Source organism: Sciurus carolinensis, chromosome 3 (assembly GCF_902686445.1).
Source record: "Sciurus carolinensis chromosome 3, mSciCar1.2, whole genome shotgun sequence".
Classification (NCBI taxonomy): Eukaryota; Metazoa; Chordata; class Mammalia; order Rodentia; family Sciuridae; genus Sciurus; species Sciurus carolinensis.
Window position 1 is genome coordinate 60,227,024 of NC_062215.1, and position 19,507 is coordinate 60,246,530.

General features: G+C 42.7%; 1 pseudogene; it reads left to right on the forward strand.

The window, feature by feature from the left end:
* LOC124979403 (olfactory receptor-like protein DTMT) overlaps positions 1 to 19,507 on the forward strand; it is a 74,041-nt pseudogene that overhangs the window by 15,353 nt on the left and 39,181 nt on the right.

Sequence of the window (19,507 nt, forward strand, 5' to 3'; positions counted from 1 at the left end):
TCTACCTCCTCAGTAACCTAGACTCTTTCCCAGATTGTGGATTGAGTGTGACTTCTTCTTCCCTTTTGTTAGTCCCAGCATTTTGGGGAAGTGTTCATCATCTTCTGCTCTGTACCCAGTGGGCAGAACAGCCAGATGAAAGGAACAAAAGCTCCAAGACTAGTGGGTGAGTGGGGACAGGATCTGAGTGGGATGGGCCTAGGCACCGTGCCCCATATCCCTCCTAGGACTTCAGAAGCCCTAATGTGCTTTGCCCTGCACCCACTAAGGTGCCAGTGGATGCCTATTAGCAGGCTTTCTGAAAACCTCTGGTGCACTTATTATTAACCTTACTGGTACAGAGGGTGTGTGACATGTGCTTTACAAGTAATCTTAAAACACACCTCTCTCAATTGTGGATTCCACAGATCGAGTGCTTCTCAACAAATGCTTCCATTTTTTTTTTTCACAATTTGACATCCTTTTAATTGTGAAATACATTCTGATTCCAGAGATGCTATAATGTGGAGGATAAAGTCAATGGCAGTCCTGTTTGTAAGTCTAATTATTTGTTATTTTTCTTACTTGGACCAGGGAACTTCTTTGAGAAAATTTCCTAATGCATAAAAGTGGGATAATATAAGGTCAAAGATTATTCTTTATACTTTCAATTTTACCTCTCCTAAACCATGGTTATATCTGAAGATGTCTACTGACTGGTTCCTATGTGATTGTGATTTGTAGTAATAGAATGTTTTAGAAAGTAATTTTTAAGAAAATTTCGAAACCTTCTAAATTTTATTATTATGATTGAATTCTTTTTTTTTTTTTTTTTAGGGCAATGATGTTTATTTTTTTTTCCCTTCCACCCCACCCCTCCCACCCCTCTCACCCCTCTTTTCCCTCTATACAGTCCTTCTTTCCTTCATTCTTACCGCTCTCCTTATCCCTAACCCTAAACCTAACCCTAAACCTAATGCTAACCCCTCCCACCCCCCATTATATGTCCTCATCCGCTTATCAGCGAGATCATTCGTCCTTTAGTTTTTTGAGATTGGCTTATCTCACTTAGCATGATATTCTCCAATTTCGTCCATTTGCCTACAAATGCCATAATTTTATCATTCTTCATTTCAGAGTAATATTCCATTGTATAAATATGCCACAGTTTCTTTATCCATTCATCAACTGAAGGGCATCTAGGTTGGTTCCACAATCTGGCTATGGTGAATTGAGCAGCAATGAACATTGATGTGGCTGTATCTCTGTAGTAGATGCTGATTTTAAGTCCTTTGGGTATAGGCCAAGGAGTGGGATAGCTGGGTCAAATGGTGTTTCCATTCCAAGCTTTCTGAGGAATCTCCACACTGCTTTCCAGAGTGGCTGCACTAATTTGCAACCCCACCAGCAATGTATGAGTGTTCCTTTTTCACCACATCCTCGCCAACACCTATTGTTGCTTGTATTCTTGATAATCGCCATTCTAATTGGGGTGAGATGAAATCTTAGGGTAGTTTTGATTTGCATTTCCCTTATTACTAGGGATGTTGAACATTTCTTCATATATCTGTTGATTACTTGTACATCTTCTTCTGTGAAGTGTCTGTTCATTTCCTTAGACCATTTGTTGATTGGATTATTTGTATTCTTCGTGTAGAGTTTTTTGAGTTCTTTATAGATTCTGGAAATTAGCGCTCTATCTGAGGTATGATTGGCAAAGATATTCTCCCACTCCGTAGGCTCTCTCTTCACATTTCTGATAGTTTCCTTTGCTGAGAGAAAGCTTTTTAGTTTGAATCTATCCCAGTTGTTGATTCTTGCTTTTATTTCTTGTGCTATGGGAGTCCTGATAAGGAAGTCTGATCCTAAGCCAACAAGTTGAAGATTTGGACCTACTTTTTCTTCTATAAGATGCAGGGTCTCTGGTCTGATTCCGAGGTCCTTGATCCATTTTGAGTTGAGTTTTGTGTAGGGTGAGAGATAGGGGTTTAATTTCATTCGATTGCATATAGTTTTCCAGTTTTCCCAGCACCATTTGTTGAAGAGGCTATCTTTCCTCCATTGCATATTTTTGGAACCTTTGTCTAGTATGAGAAAATTGTATTTATTTGGGTTTGTGTCCATGTCCTCTATTCTGTACCATTGATCTACCTGTCTATTTTGGTACCAATACCATGCCGTTTTTGTTACTATTGCTTTGTAGTAGAGTTGAAGATCTGGTATTGCAATACCCCTTGCTTCACTCTTGCTACTGAGGATTGCTTTAGCTATTCTAGGTTTTTTATTCTTCCAGATGAATATCATAATTGCTTGCTCTATTTCTGCAAGGTACATCATTGGGATTTTAATTGGAATTGCATTGAATCTGTATAGCACTTTAGGTAGTATAGCCATTTTGACAATATTAATTCTGCCTATCCAGGAACATGGGAGATCTTTCCATCTTCTAAGGTTTTCTTTAATTTCTTTCTTTAGTGTTCTGTAGTTCTCATTGTAGAGGTCTTTCACCTCTTTTGTGAGATTGATTCCCAAGTATTTTATTTTTTTTGAGGCTATTGTGAATGGGGTAGTTTTCCTAATTTCTCTTTCTGAAGATTCATCACTTATGTATAAAAATGCATTGGATTTATGAGCATTGATCTTCTAACCTGCTAATTTACTGAATTCACTTATGAGTTCTAAAAGTTTTCTGGTGGAATTTCCAGGTTCCTCTAAATATATAATCATGTCATCAGCGAACAGGGATAGTTCTTCTTTTCCTATTCGTATCCCTTTAATTTCTTTGGTTTGTCTGATTGCTCTGGCTAGAGTCTCAAGGACGATGTTGAATAGAAGCGGTGAAAGAGGGCATCCCTGCCTTATTCCAGTTTTTAGGGGGAACGCTTTCAGTTTTTCACCATTTAGAATGATATTAGCCATGGGCTTAGCGTAGATTGCCTTTATAATGTTAAGGAATGTTCCCACTACCCCAATTTTTTCTAGTGTTTTGAGCATGAAGGGATGCTGTACTTTATCGAATGCTTTTTCTGCATCTATTGAAATAATCATGTGATTCTTAACTTTAAGTCTGTTGATATGGTGAATGACATTTATTGATTTCCGAATGTTGAACCAACCTTGTATCCCTGGGATAAAACCCACTTGATCGTGGTGCACTATCTTGTTAATATATATTTGTATGCGATTTGCTAAAATTTTGTTGAGAATTTTTGCGTCGATGTTCATTAAGGATATTGGTCTGAAATTTTCTTTTCTCGATGTGTCTCTGTCTGGTTTAGGTATCAGGGTGATATTGGCTTCATAGAACGAGTTTGGGAGGGTTCCCTCCTCTTCTATTTCATGGAATACTTTGAGGAGTATTGGAATGAGCTCTTCTTTAAAGGTTTTGTAGAACTTGGCTGAGAACCCATCTGGTCCTGGACTTTTCTTTGTTGGTAGGCTTTTGATGACCTCTTCTATTTCATTGCTTGAAATTGGTTTATTTAGGTTGTGTATGTCCTCCTCGTTCATTTTAGGTAATTCATATGTCCTAGAAATTTGTTGATGTCTTCGAGGTTTTCTGTTTTGTTGGAGTATAGATTTTCGAAATAGCTTCTAATTATGTTTTGTATTTCACTCGTGTCTGTTGTGATGTTTCCTTGTTCATTCCGAATTTTAGTAATTTGAGTTTTCTCCCTCTTTCTCTTTGTTAGTGTGGCTAAAGGTTTATCAATTTTATTTATTTTTTCAAAGAACCAACTACTTATTTTGTTAATTTTTCCAATTGTTTCTTTTGTTTCAATTTCATTGATTTCAGCTCTGATTTTAACTATTTCCTGTCTTCTACTACTTTTGGTATTGGTCTGCTCTTCTTTTTCTAGCGCTTTGAGCTGTAGTGTTAAGTCGTTTATTTGTTGATTTCTACTTCTTTTTTTGAATGCACCCCATGAAATAAATCTTCCTCTAAGTACTGCTTTCATAGTGTCCCAGAGATTTTGATATGATGTGTATTTGTTCTCATTTACTTCTAAGAATTTTTTTATTTCCCTCCTGATGTCTTCTGTTATCGATTCATCATATAATAGTGTATTATTTAATCTCCAGGTATTGGAGAAGTTTCTGTTTTTTATTCTGTCATTTATTTCTAATTTCAATCCATTATGATCTGATAGAGTACAAGGTAGTATCTATATCTTCTTTTATTTGCTAACAGTAGCTTTGTGGCATAAAATATGGTCTATTTTAGAGAAGGATCCATGTGCTGCTGAGAAGAAAGTGTATTCGTTCTTTGTTGGATGGTATATTCTATATATGTCCGTTAAGTCTAATTTGTTGATTGTGTTGTTGAGATCTATAGTTTCTTTATTCAATTTTTGTTTGGACGATCTATCCAGTGGTGAGAGAGGTGTGTTAAAATCGCCTAGTATGATTGTGTTGTGGTCTATTTGATTTCTGGAATTGAGAAGGATTTGTTTGACGTACGTGGATGAGCCAATGTTCGGGGCATAGATACTTATGATTGTTATGTCTTGCTGATTTATGCTTCCCTTAAGCAGCATGTAATGTCCTTCTTTATCCCTTCTGACTAGTTTTGGTTTGAAGTCCACATTATCTGAAATGAGGATGGATACTCCAGCTTTTTTGCTGTCCGTGTGCATGGTATGTTTTTCCCCATCCTTTCACCTTTAGTCTATGGGTGTCTCTTTCTATGAGATGAGTCTCTTGCAGGCAGCATATTGTTGGATTTTTCTTTTTAATCCAATCTGCCAGTCTGTGTCTTTTGATTGATGAATTCAGGCCATTGACATTCAGGGTTATTATTGTGATATGATTTGTATTCCCAGTCAATTGACTCATATTTGTTTTTGACATGATTTGGTTTCTCCTTTATTTGGCTATTCCTTTAGGCTAGCGCCTCCTGTTGCTGATTTGCATCGTTGTTTTTCATCTCTTCCTCATGGAATATTTTGCTGAGAATGTTCTGTAATGCTGGCTTTCTTTTTGTAAATTCCTTTAGCTTTTGTTTCTCATGGAAGGATCTTATTTCATCGTCAAATTTGAAGGTAAGTTTTGCTGGGTATAAGATTCTTGGTTGGCATCCGTTTTCTTTCAGGGCTTGGTATATGTTGTTCCAGGCCCTTCTAGCTTTTAGGGTCTGGATTGAAAAATCTGCTGATATTCTTATTGGTTTCCCTCTGAATGTAATTTGATTCTTTTCTCTCGCGGCCTTTACAATTCTGTCTTTATTTTGTATGTTAGGTATTTTCATAATAATGTGCCTTGGTGTGGGTCTGTTGTAACTTTGTATGTTTGGAGTTCTATAAGCCTCTTGTACTTGGTTTTCCATTTCATTCTTCAGATTTGGGAAATTTTCTGTTATTATTTCATTGAATAGATTGTTCATTCCTTTGGTTTGTTTCTCTAAGCCTTCCTCAATCCCAATAATTCTTAAATTTGGCCTTTTCATGATATCCCATAATTCTTGTAGGTTCTGTTCATGATTTCTTACCATGTTTTCTGTTTGGCCAACTTTCCTTTCAAGGTTAAATAATTTGTCTTCAATGTCTGAGGTTCTGTCTTCCAGGTGTTCTATCCTATTGGTTATGCTTTCTATGGAGTTTTTAACTTGGTTTATTGTTTCCTTCATTTCAAGTATTTCAGTTTGTTTTTTTTTTTTTCAGTATCTCTAACTCTTTATTGAAATGATCTCTTGCTTCCCGTATTTGCTCTTTTAACTGTTGATTGGTGCGATCGTTTAATGCCTGCATTTGCTCTTTCATCTCCTCCTTCAATGCCTGCATTTGCTCTTTCATCTCCTCATTAGCTTCCCTGATCGTTTTAATTACGTACATTCTGAACTCCCTTTCTGACATTTCTTCTGCTGTGCTATCATTGGGTTTTATTGATGTAGTATCTAGGTTTGTTTGGGACATTTTCTTCCCTTGTTTTCTCATATTGGTCAGCTGTCAGTGGGACCCTGAGATATTGCAGTTTTCCGCTATTGGCTTATAGTGTCCCGGTAGATTTCCAGTATATCACCTCCCAGCCTTCAGTAGCCTGATGTCTTGGAGGAATCTGATAAAGCAGCGCATCCGAAGAAAACTGCCCCTAGCCTCCTACTGGTTCCACGGTTTGGAACTGGTTCTGTGCGGGAAATGCTCTCACTGTGGGCCTGCACCCCATGCACCTGGCCGTGTGGGAGGAGCCCACTGCCGGAGTGTGGAAGGCTACCTTGGGAAGACTCTAGCTGCCCTGCCTGGCTCCGATAAGCCACCTCTCTCTGGCCTGCCACCCGGGCCGAGCTTTACCCAGTGGGCAGACTCACCTGTGGCTCTATTTCAGTCCGAGTCTCTCAATGCCTCCCCTTCTTAACTCCTGGGTTCTGGAGCGACTGGGGGTGCAGTCTCCCTCTAGGCCGCCATCTTGGATCGCCCCATGAAGAGCAATGCTTCCATTTTTGCTGTACTATTGTATCTGTAGCCAGCTGATGGTAGCCACAGAACCACCATGAACAAGATCAGGCTCATAGTAAATGTTTCACTGCTATCTGCCTAAACTGAGAATTCACTCCCAGTGTTCACTGGTAACAGTTTAGTATAGTTCCAACAAGATGTTGGATGATAAGACAAAAAAAAAGCAAGTAGAACATTCCTGCACACTACCCTACTTTGTGTAGGACAAGTGGGTGTTTTGGGTGGAATGGACACTAGTGTTAAGTACTGGAACTGTAGAACTGTAGTTCACACATTTTTGTAGCTGTTCACATGGAATAGCTACATACATAAACATCCATGCATTATTAACCTTTTCTCCATTGCATCATTAAATTGAGGCAATGCACAAAACAACAACCAGCCCACAACAGGCTGTGGTTGCCCATTTCCATTTGTAGATGCCTAAGGTGACCCATGCTCTGCATGGCCAGGAAGGGTCTGGAGTAGAGCAGCACCATCTTTGCATCTGAACATGACTCACTTGAGTGCTGAGCATGGGTAATAGCAAGACTCTTTGGAGAGATTCACAGGTCACATGCTGAGAGAACATCAGGGTACAGGAATGTCAGTTTCTGGCAACTAGCAGCACAGGGTTAGCTGACAGGTCCAAGGGCAAGCCCAGCCCATGGTCACACATGGCTCTACACATACATTGCTATGCACAAGGACATGTGCACATGGCATGGAGGGAGGGTGCAGCAGAGCTGGCAGGGTATAAGGCCACAGGGCCAGCCCTGTCCTCTACCCCAATTGCAAAGGCTTGTCCCACCTTGCTGCCTCCCTTGCTTCTCTCTAGCATCCAGGCCTTCTCTCCCTCCCCAGAATCCTCCTGGTCCTCTGTCCTCTCCACATGGTTCTTCTCCTGGAGCCTTCACCATGCCTCTTGAAAAATACAGACCAAAAGTCACAGCTAAACTTGGGCCCTGCATGGCTCCTCTGAACCTGAAGTGAGAGTTTAAGAAAATCATACTAACGTCATTCAGAGCAAAAAACAGGGACTTTCAGGGGGAAAAAATGTACTTAAAGCTAAGAGGCTAGACAAATGCATATACCTTTGTGAGTCTTCAGGACCTGGCACTGGCAAACATAAATAAAAAGCATACTGGGAGGGCAGATCTCACCTTTCTGAACACCAAAGACTTTTCCTAAAATGAAAATATCAAGTGCCAGTGAGGATGAGTTGTAATGGACACTTCATAGTACAAGCCCAAAAAGCCAGGAGGAAGTATTTGGAAAGCAAGTTGGTAACTGGACAAGAACCCAACCAAGCCTCAAGCTTCAATTCTTTGTCTCAACAAAGCAGACTGAGCAATCAGAAGAAACTGCTCACTTGACCACTTCTAGACATTGTAAAGCAGTTGAAAGGGTCAGGAGGAGGGCATTTATCTAGTAAGGTAGAGTGTGCCCATGAAATGTGTGGTGCAATATGATCTGGAAATTTTCTTTCAGACCATGGGAGGAAACACTTGTGTAATGAAGAGTAAAGGTAAAGGAGTTGAGAAGCTGAACAAAGTGCAAAGGGCCATGGTGCAGCTGCACAAATTACCACCATGGGAAGGAACAAACTTGCCTGACAGATGGACTCAGGCTGAGGCAGTCCTGGCCATGCACATTTCTGGTTCTAAAGTTTTGATGATGGGTTTGTGTGCATTTTTCCATAGGTATGTACTAATGGAACACTTGTGTGCATTCATTACCTGAGTCTTCAGAGAAGGACTGTGTCTGCTTGATACTAGACAGTGGTTCTTTCCACAGGGGCCTCTGTTCTGGCCAATTGCCCTGAACCTGGAGAGCCCTGCACTGCTGCGTGCCAGTCCCTGCAGCACTCTCCCAGCAAACTGTAGCATTCTTCTGCAGGGATCCACCCCTCAGCAGAGCCCTGGCCAAGCCTGCAAGACAAAGTCAAGCAGGGCAGTCAAAGAGCTGGCACCATGACAGTCCCAGCCAGGCTGGGCCTGCCTAAGCTGCAGCACTGGCCTCTGCCCCAGCACCCAGCCCAAGGAGTGGGGCAGCCTCCTTTTGGATGTTATGAAAGATACAGGGGAGCCAGGCAGTGAAATTTGGAAGGGAAGAAAGAGAATGAGAGTACAGAGCAAGACCAGAGTGCTAGGGGAGGAAATGCAGGACACTGGCATGAAGGCACAAAGGCAGGTGGAACTCTCTGCTCCATCCTGCTGGTAAAACTGGGGAGGGCAGAGCTTTCATTTGTTCAGAGTTCCTTTTCTTCCCTGAGTCAAACAGAATGCATGACATACCTGATGTCATGGACCATCTTCCTCAAGTCTGCATGGGAGAAGTAATCACCTCAATTTGCAAATGGCAAAGAATCCTCAAGGGGTTGATGACATTTTGCCAGTGGTATCCACGCAACAAGGAGCAGAGCATGTACCACAACCCAAGCCCATCTGCTCCCAGGCCCATGTTCTGTGTGGTACTAGCAGGACCCTGGAGGGGAGGATGTACACAAGAGCAGGTCATGGAGGGTCTGAGTCCTGTTCTCTTTCCTATGAGGCTTTTCTGCCTGAGTATCCCAGTGAGATGATAGGCATTGTCTACAAAGAATTTTTTCCTGAGGGAGCCCCACAAGTTTGAGGGCTCATTCAGAGACTTGGACATATCTAGATTTAAATTAAATCTAGGAGTACATATAAGCCTGTGTGTACAGATCAGAATAAGCCACAAGGCCAAGGGTCCATACAAGATGAAAACCAAAGCCCAAACAAGTCCAGGTCACAATAAGACCAAATGCCCAGATAAAGACCAGGGAAACCTGGTCCTAAACACACCCCAGTTGAAACCAACTGACAGCTGTGACAAGCAGCAGGGCCAGGTGTGCTGAGGCAGGGTCAGGCATGGTAGTGCTGGGTACTCACTTCTTCTACAGGCAGGTCTGGTATCATACTGGTGGCTGATGCTGGTTTGGGTCCAACAGTTTATGGATGTTTAAAAAGCGTACATGTATTTGTTGATTTATGGTACTTGGTATGGAATCCAGGGCAACTCTGCCAGATCTTTTTCTTTTTAATTTCAACACATAATCTCATGAAGTCATCCAGGATGGCCTCAAATGTGTGATCATCCTGCCTCAGCCTGCAGGTAGCTAGTGCACAGATGTGACCACTAAACTAGGCTGTATGGATACTTTAACCTAGTGACAAAACTCAGTGGGAGACGTGCACACTGCAGGGTGAGTTCCCAGTCCTCTTCTGGAGTGACCTTCTGGCAGATTCTGGGAATCTTTAGAGGACAGTGGGGGCTGGGGTAGTTTTTTGTCTTTGGCTGCGAATGTGCCTGCAGATTGGGCTCCTACCCAGACCTGAGACAATATGTCCAATCCATAGATAAAAAGTACAGATGATGGGGACCTTAACTAGATATAATGATCTGACCCATGTGTTTGACAGGTTATTCTGAGCAACCACACAGTCAGTGAGATGTGGGCTCCCCCTATGGATTTCATTGCCACACTCTGTTGTTCCCTCTCTTGTCCTTGGGCCAGATTAGGGGAGCCCCAGGCCAAGATGACACAATATCTCACATGTTTTGTGCCTGAGTGTTTCTGCATGGTGATGTACCCAAGCAGAAACTGAAGGTCTAACCCTCAGGGTCTGAGTCCTCTCATGAGCACAGGTGTTCCAGAATGGTTTCTCTGAGCCCAGAACCAGTGGGCTGCTGCCTCCCAATTATGGAGGGACCCCAACTTATTGATTGGGTTGCCACTCTGAGTCATGTCCCTCACAAAGAGTGTGGCTTCATGGGACTCTTGTCTGTCTTGGGCAATGTGACTGAGGAATTAATGGTTGAGCTGGGACCTTGGGGAAGACTGACTGAAGATATGATGTGGTCTGAGATCAAGGTCAGGTCTCACGTTCTTTACTTCCAGAGGTCAGATACAGAAGCCTAAGCCTGCTCCTCAGCTTTTGAGTCTGGGAGGGTATGGTTTCTCTCAGGAGGTTGCAGGGTAGGTGGTGACTTTGAGCAATCACAGTTGGGCACACCCCTCCCTAGTCAGCTGCCCTGAGGACTTTGGGTTGTGCTCTAGTGGTCAGGGCTGGGGACCACAAGAGACCTTTTTATTCTCCTGTTGGGGGAGTAGGAGATGAGAATGGCTCCATCATAGGAGGAATTGTGTGCCTGCTCCCCCTTTTCCTACCCACCCCCTTAGTCACAGCCTGCTGGGGACTTTGAGAGTCAGAAGTTCATTGCAGATTTAGCTTCCTCCCAGGGTGTCATGACTGCATTCCACTGTGGCAGAGGCTCTCCCTTCCACTCCAGCTCAAGGAGGAGGTTCCCTGTTAAGGCCAGTCTGCAGGAGGCACCTGCAACCCTCTCAACTCCCTCTTTCCCGGATGCTACCCATTGAAGCCACTCTTAGGGAGTGGAGGGCACAGCAACTATTAGAAAGTAGACACTGCTCTTTAGGATTTTATAGGCTGTGTATGGTGAGGAAACCCAGTCCTAGGAGTCTCTGCCTGAGCTGTGGAGACCTGGTTACCATAAGAGATAGCAAGGGAATGCTACTGGGTTGTGGAAGATCCATGCTGTGACACCTCCTACCCTGATAGGCACCTCCTATTATGACATGGGCTTATGACCCAGGAAGCCCTGGTCCCCAACCTTGACTAACCTAGGGCTCAGCCTTCAGGAAGTAGTGAACTGGAGAGTGATGACATTCCATTCAGGTCTTCCATTCAGTCTCCTGGTTCTACCTCCCCACACTGAAATCTGAGTTTCAGTAGTTCATGATGGTTTGGGAGTTTGAAAAATCCCCCCAGAGACTGTAACATGCAGCAGAGGATCGTTGACCCCACAGGCCTCTCCATAAAGGCTGGCATCTAGTGTCACTCTTGTCTGGCCAGAGTGGTGAGCCTGAATTTGAGTGAGGGTGGAATGAGAAAATGGACATCAACTTCTAGCTTCTTCTCACGTCCAGGACAATTGGAAATTATTACCAAAATATGATCAATTCTGGCAGGAAATGGTGGTGCATGTCTGTAATCCCAGCAGCTTGAGGGGCCGAGGCAAGTCATTTCCCTTCCTGTCCCCAGATCCTGAAGTATATCCTCAGTCACAAAATCAAGGGGAAGCCACTCCAGAGCCTGTCAAGGAATTTACCAACTGAGCCTATGGCCCTGTGTTGTCCTACTGTATGACCTCACCAACGTGGACACAACAGAAAATTCTGTGCAAAAAATAATCATTGACAACACCAACATACATGTGCATCTCCTAGGCAGTTGGGAGGGACAGGGAGCTGGGACAGGACCTCAGTCTGCCACTGGGAATACCCAGACCACTAGCTCTACCATGGATGCAGTCTCCAGTGCTTTCTCTCAGCAGCAGAATTAGGCACAGAAGCAGTGGTTGGGGACTACGAGGACACTGAGCTCAACTTCTCCTGGTCAGCATCAGATTGCAGACCATAATGGTGAAGGGTGGGGAAGGCAGGGGCAGGGCCTTCCTTTCCCTCTATTGCTCTCTACGGAGATGGGGTTCCAGGTTGGCCTCTGGTTCAGCTTGAGGGTCTGGCATGTGTATGTGTCATGATCTCTGGAACTGGTGCTGCCCACCCTCCCCACTTTGTCCTTCCCCCTTTTCTCCCCTCCCCCATAGGCCCTCTCACACCCCTTGGCACTGACACAAAAGATGGGGTGGCTGCAGCTGTTGGGAAGGATATTCGTGCTCATGTGGGTCACAGGCATCTCTGTAAAAGAGGTGAGTGAGCTTCTAAGCCTTTCCAGACTCCTCTGTGAGGCAGGTACAGTGAGAGCAGGCCTGCTGCCTTCCCACCCTGCTTTTCTATAACTGATGAGCTTGTGGGGAGGAATTTTCCTCCCAAGCTTCAGATTCCTCAGTTAAAATATGGGAACAAATGAATAAGGCAGGCCTAGTCCACCTACTTCACTCCCTTTGTCCACCTGTCCAACTATCCACCCTTTATCCCTTTCTAGCCACTCAGTAGCATCCACCTCTCCCAGTCCTCACCCAACCAACCTGCTCTCATCCACCAGCCACTCATTCTTGCATAAAAATGCCCATGCTACCTTACCACCATCCTTCAATCCTCTATCCAACCATCCTTTCATCTGTTTTTTTCATGCATGCATCTATTCATCCATCCATCCATCCATCCAAGCAGTGAATCAACAGGTATATTCTGAGCACCTTATACATGTGAAGACTTGGGTGGTAAGGATGGAGTTTACCTTCTTTGGGTTCGCAGTTTGGTAGGAGATAGATCATAGGCACAAACATCTAGATTTTCAGGTAGACTTGGAAACATGCCCTAAGTTGGGCTCTGACCTGTGCTCAAAAGAAGGGGCTTTCATCTAGGGGCACAGGAAGGGAAGAAAACTTGAAGACAATGATAGCACTTAGACTAGTAGAATAGGGCAGGACACAAGGACATCAGGGACAAGATCATTACAGGGTAGGTGTCGGAAACAGCTCAGAGGCTGGAAATCTAGGCCATTTTTGGAGAATTGTAGTTGTCATGATTGTGTAGCTTTGCAGGTTCTGGGGTGAGGATGAGGCCATGAGTTAGGTAAGAAGATCTGAAGGGGCATCCCCCCTCGTTGTGGGGTTGTTTACACCATCCAGACACAGGACTTCTTCCACATCACTCCCCTGGGTTCTGACTGGACCATGGCACACTCACCTCTCATGGAGTATCAGTCCTGGGCATGGACTCCCTCCCCTGAGATCCTCCAGTGAGCAGCATGCAGAGGACAAAGTTTTCTTTTCTTTTGTCCCTAGGGTATCATGATCTGAGTCCCTGCTGAGACCCTCAGATCTGCACTCCATCCTCTCAGATGCCTGGTTTCACCTTGTCTTAGAAGTATGTCCCTCTGGAGTAGCCACTCCACCATTTCACCATATCCAGTCATCCTGCCATACCTACATGCCAGGGATCTCCTCTCTTGGATCTAGTAAGAAGGGTACATACATGTGCCATGTAACTGTAGAGGGAATTAGAGACCCTTAGGACAGCACCTATTATCTGGTGAGAGTGATGACTTACTGTATCTACTCTGTCACAGAGGCTCAGGTAGCAGGCAGCATAGAGAATGCAAGAAAAGGCATAGCAATTCTGTTGTCTTTTTTACAAAGTGATATTCCAGGACAGCCCTTCCTAGTTGCATGGGACCTCAAAGCTGCCATCTGGGACTTTAGCAGTTCAGGACTGGAGGGCACCTGAGAGATCACTGAGTCTTATGTACAGATCCCCTGAAGCTCCCAGAGCAAGGAAGTGAGTCACCTGCAGTCTCATGGCACTTCAGTGATACTTCAGTAGAAGTCCCAGCCCACTAATCATTTTACTCTCAGCTAATGAAGACTTGGGCCCCACAGGGCCCCACAGGGCCCCAGTCAGAAAGCTCAGCTCAGTGGCCTCTCTGAATGCGGTCATGTGCAGCTAATGTCAAAGGCTCATGTGACCTCTGTCACTAAATAAACAGAGGCTGATTCAGCTTTACTTCCATGGAAGTGGGATAGAATCTGCAGCTTGGAATAAAGAATGCTAGACTTCACAGACTGGAGTGTCTCTTCTGAGGGTTTAAAAGGCTGGGTCTATGGGACCTTGAATCTGGGCCTAATGCTTCCAAATTTCTAGGTGTTTTATTAAGGCAGTATGTACCTGCCTTCCAGAGACCTGAACCCAGTTCTTCATCCCTGTGGGCAAATGGTGGTACTCAGATACTGCAGTACATGGATGGGCCAGGTGCAATACTGCCACATGTGCAATTTGCATACACATCTGTCATCTTCAAGGAAGCATGATGATTCCAGAGAAAAATGTATTTATACAACTACAGGTTTCAGTGTATTGTCCTGTTCTGCTTCTTCATTGTTTTGGTAGCACAGAGTAAGGTGGAGACATTCTTCCTCATTTCATTCTCAAATGCAGTTGATCAATCAGACATTTGTTCTCCATTGTGCCAGAAAACCATACTTGCTGTGCCCTGATTTTAGTTAGACATTTTACAATTGTGGAAACAGTTAGATGTTATAAGCAAGAGAGTATATTTAATCTGATGTTGGTGAAGGTTATGCACTGTTTGTGAGTGCATTTTGATCTCATGTGTGGTACATACTATAGTTCAAAAATAAAATTGTGATAAAGTACACATAAAATAAAAACATCTTGATCATTTTAACTGCTCAGTTCAAAGGTGTGAAGTATATTCACCTGGTTCTGCAACCAATCTTACAAAACTGAAACTCTGTACCTAGTAAATAATTCTCCTTTTCCCCAAAAAATACCTCAAAAGCATAGGTATTTGTAAAATGTAGCAAAATAATCAGGGAGTTATCAGTTTTGAAAATATATTCTCTTGTTTTTACTGAAACTTAATGATAAGGTTATATCATATGATGTAATAAAGTTGATTTCTTTCTCCTCTGCTTTTTTGAGATACAGTTGAAAACTAAAACTGATATTTAAGGGTGTACAGTGTGAGGATTGGATAGTGTGGAGATGTCACCAGGACAGGGGTCCTGAGAAGGTGAACCTCAACTCAGGCCATGAAGGTCCTTGACATCATTGCATAAAGGAATTGAAGGATGGGTCAAAGTGAGACACAGATGGAATTTACTGAGAAAAAGAAGGAAGTAGACATTCTGAGAGACAGAGTGAAGGTGGGCATTAGAGAGAAGCACACTGACCACATCTTAGGCATGCTTATACATGAAAAATATGTAGTTCAGAGACTTGCTCTAAGAGGCCATTTTTAGTTCTTTGTGTCAGTGACTTGACATGGTTAACCATTACCTACCAGGTTTTATTTTCCTTTGTTTTTGAGGGAAAATCACTAATAATTTCCTTATCAGGAGTTTTATTGATCTGCTTTATGAATTTATAAACAGTACTATATTGGGGTAATACTGAAGGCTTGATCAAGAATATGAGATGTAGATGAAGAAATCACCTTCCAAAAATATAAGTCACAAGAATATCTACTTGTTGAAGAAAGACATTCTCAGGCTTGTTTTTCCTTTAGATCCAGGTCAGACTGGGGGATAAAGTCTAATGATTTATTTAATTATTTTGTGATCAAAGTTTGTGAAACTGACCTTTAAATCTGGAATTTTAATTCACATGAAAGTGGACTTTAAATCATGGTGACTCTTGGTATGTCCCACATGTCTCCTTTATATCTAACCTTGTATTTTCTACCTCAAAATAATACCAAATTCAAGTTTGTTAACACATCAATTACCTTGTGCAGTTACTCTGGGTGTGTGTGTGTTGGGGAGGGTGTGGTGTGTTAAGAACATTTTAAAATCTCCTTTTGGCACATTTTGAGTATATGAATTGGTACTACTAACTACCAATTGAAACTGTACATTAGATACTCAGAACTTAATCATCTTATGGCTGAAAGTTTAATTTAGTTTTTTAAAATGACTGTTTAACAAACAGCTCACAAAATTCATGAAAATTCAACATTCAACACTTCAAGCTGGTATGAGCTGGCTCCAGCTTGCCACTGCCTCCAGGAAGGCTGAGGACTCCAGGTAGGAGGCCCTGTGGGGAGAGGTAGAGGGTGAACCAGGGACTGAGTTCAGGAGGTGGAGGAGGAGAGAACAGGGGCAGATGTAGGACCAGAAGGCTTCCTGGAGGAGGCAGGATGCAGAGCTCAGCCTGGAGTATTAGGAGGGTTCTGCTCAGGGAAGAAGGAATGGCATGAGTGAAGTCAGGCTTAGGGCAGAGGGCTGGGAGAGGACAGGAAAAAGCTAGGAGATCAGTGGGCAGTGAAAATGTGCTCACGCCATACATATGAATCATGTTTCTTTTTAGGTCATTTCGCATGATGTCCTGACGTTCTTGTTTGTATACATCATGTTTTTACTTGGATTTGGAGTACGTAATTGATTCATAAATAATAGTAGCATTCATAAAGCATTTTATGTAGATGTCAAAACAGTAGCCTTGGCAAAATTACATCAGCTCCTGATTAATGGGGCACCTGCCATGCTTAATGCTTTCCAAGCAGCATCTTTTTCTTCTCTCAACAACATGATCCAGTGGAAATTGTATCCCAATCCTCTAAGCCTCAAGTAACCGAGACTTAGAGATCTGTCACTCTTTCCAATCCACATTAAGGCATCTACCTCCCTCTTCCCCATCCTTCATCTCCATTGGCCCTCACAACCCAAGATTGGCTTGGCAGTCTTACAGATGGGGAAACTAGAGTTCACAGAAATTTGATTGATGATTTTCAAAAATCAGGAGCAAAGTAGGGCAATGAAGTGACTTCCTTCAGCCTCTACATCTCATTATACTCACAGTGTGCTTCAGATACTCTGTGAGAACCTCTGGTCTGCAGGGGACCAAGAAAGGGGAGCCTTCTCTTAAAAATCTCTTTACAACAGAAGAAACAGCAGAATCCAATTTTCTTTTTAACCTCTACACAAACAGGGATGGTTCCCCCTCCATCCCTATCCCAGGACAGTTTCTTCCTCTCTCTCTCTCTCTCTCTCTCTCTCTCTCTCTCTCTCTCTCTCTCTCTCTCTCTCTCTCCAGTGATCATTGGTATTTGAAATTAGGCAGCCATTTCCATCAGCCTCCTACATTTTCTGAGTAAAATCTTGCTTCTTTATGTTCCTAGGTGTTCAATCACACCTTAGTTGACCCATTCACTTATCCAGCCAGCAACCACACCTGTGGTGTCAGAGATAAAAGAAGAGGAATACCAGGTCTTGCTCATGGGGAGTTATTTCAAACATGTAGTTATTTCAAACCTGTCATTCTTGACCCCATCATTTTTCTTTTAATACCTGTATGTGGTTTAATATACTAAGAAGTGAAAATAGAAGCCATTAGATGGAAACACCTTCAACTTTTGACACAAAACCTACAAATTTATCTGTATTCATTCTCACAGCATTGAAACATCCTGTCAAGAAATGCCCTCTACTTCCTTGAGATTTCTTATGCTATTTCATGATGGTGAAATTTATTTATCCACTTAATAGATCTATTTTCTAAAATGAACTTTTATGACATTTAGGGCCTTACCTAGCCTGTGTCACACTAAATATCATTAAATATTCTTTATAGAGGGAAAAGAGGGGTGGGAGGGGTGGGGGGTAAGGGGAAAAAAATAACAGAATGAATCAAACAACATTACCCTATGTAAATTTATGATTACACAAATGGTATGCCTTTATGCCATGTACAAACAGAGAAACAACATGTATCTCATTTGTTTACAATAATAAAAAAAAATATTGTAAAAAAATATTCTTTATATTTAGCTAATGTGGTTCTAGTATTTTCTTTCTAAATTTTACTTTGTAATAATTATATGTTAATTATAGCATTCTCATATAGACCAGTTATTTGAAGGGGGTTGACATTACTAATTGAGTCCCTGTTCCTTTTCTCTGGCAAGAGAGGAAATATCAATCATCTTTTTCAGTTTGATGGGTGTGAATTCTGTTCTGCACCATTCGCTTTGTGGTTCATGTGAAGCAGCCCTGCTCCCCTGCAGTTGTATATTGTGACCCAGGAAGATCTTATGTGGCCGCCCTGGGTGAAATACTCTACGAAGAGCCTCTGAGTCATTGATTAGATGTGTTAAGGAACTACCCAACTATTTGCCCAACACTGGACTTTGTGTATCTATGTTGGGGTGGGGATAACAAAGAAGTTCCCTACAGGTAGGTTATGAGTCTCTTGAAGGCAACATATGTGAAAATGTAGAGATATTAAAAGGTTTGAGGAGTCCCTAAGCAGTCACTTCCCTTCAATGTCTTCATGGGGTAGAAAATGCAAACCTTGCAGCAGTGCCCTGGTCCAGTTGTCCTGGTGCACCTGTTGATTGTAGGCTTCTCTCCCAGCACCATGGCCTTGGTCCTTTCGGTCTTCAGTTTCCCCACTGCTCCTTCCCACTTGCTCTTCCTCTTGGAGCAGTAACTGTATGTGGTTCACCATTCCTGTCCCAATGGCACCTCGGTGGTCTCCAGGGACATCTTCTGCAGTGTCAGCATCAATCTGCTGTACTTAAGAAGCCATTGGGAATGATTTCACACTCATCAGATAAGTCTAATGTATCTAATAAAGACTTAATGACTTCTATGTGTTAAGCATTATAGTCAAAGTTATGTTACTTCAAAGAGCAAGACACTCCCTGTTGCCTTAGAGCTTTTGTAGTTTAAGAGATAGACAATTAACTGTCCCACCCCAATTTCATAAATTAGTGCTTTTGCAGTTGTGATAAGTGCTAGTCTGATATAAAAGTTAGTGTGTTTGTATAACAGAGGTGACTAACCTAGGCTGCATCACACTGAGAAAAAGTGTCATCTGGGTCAAGGGATCTGATGATGGAACAGACTTTCAGGAAGTGAAAACACATGGGCAAAGACCCCAAGGTTGTAGGGAGCTTGCTGCATTGAGGTCTGGAGAACCAAGCCTGTGTGGCCCAACTGCTGGAGCAAGGGCCATATGATACGAGATGATGCTGGAGGGGTGGCCACAGCCAGAGCATGTAGGGCTTGTCCCATCAAGGTGAGGCTTTGACACTTCATATCAAGGGTAAGGAGAAGTCACCAAAATCATCTCATGTGGGCGAATTACTGAGTGGGTACATTTCCCAGTTTAAGTCTATGGGGTTGTAGACTTAAAAGGCTGTTTTATTATTTTTTTTCCTCCTACATCTTTGAAATATAGTAACAGTCTAAAGAGTGTAGAATGGACTGAGTTTCACTCAGTAGAGGTGGTGAGAAGATGCAGAAATTTGACTAAGAAAGAAGGAAAAAAGAAGGCAGGGAGATTGGTGGAATGTGGAGATGCTTAGGTAGAGAAGGATATTTGGGCACACTCATTTATTCAACTGACCTTTATTAGGCACTTAATAGATTGCAGATCTTGAAAAACATGCTGTTAATGTCCTTGAAATGGCATAGACGGAAGGAAGGGCAAAGGGGCAACTAAGTCAGATAGAGACAGAGAAGTCTTCAAATATAAAAAAGAGAGTTGAGTTGCACATTGAAGGAAACACAAAGCCTGGGGTGGTGTGTTGGGGGGATATATAAGAAGGTGGGAGAAAATT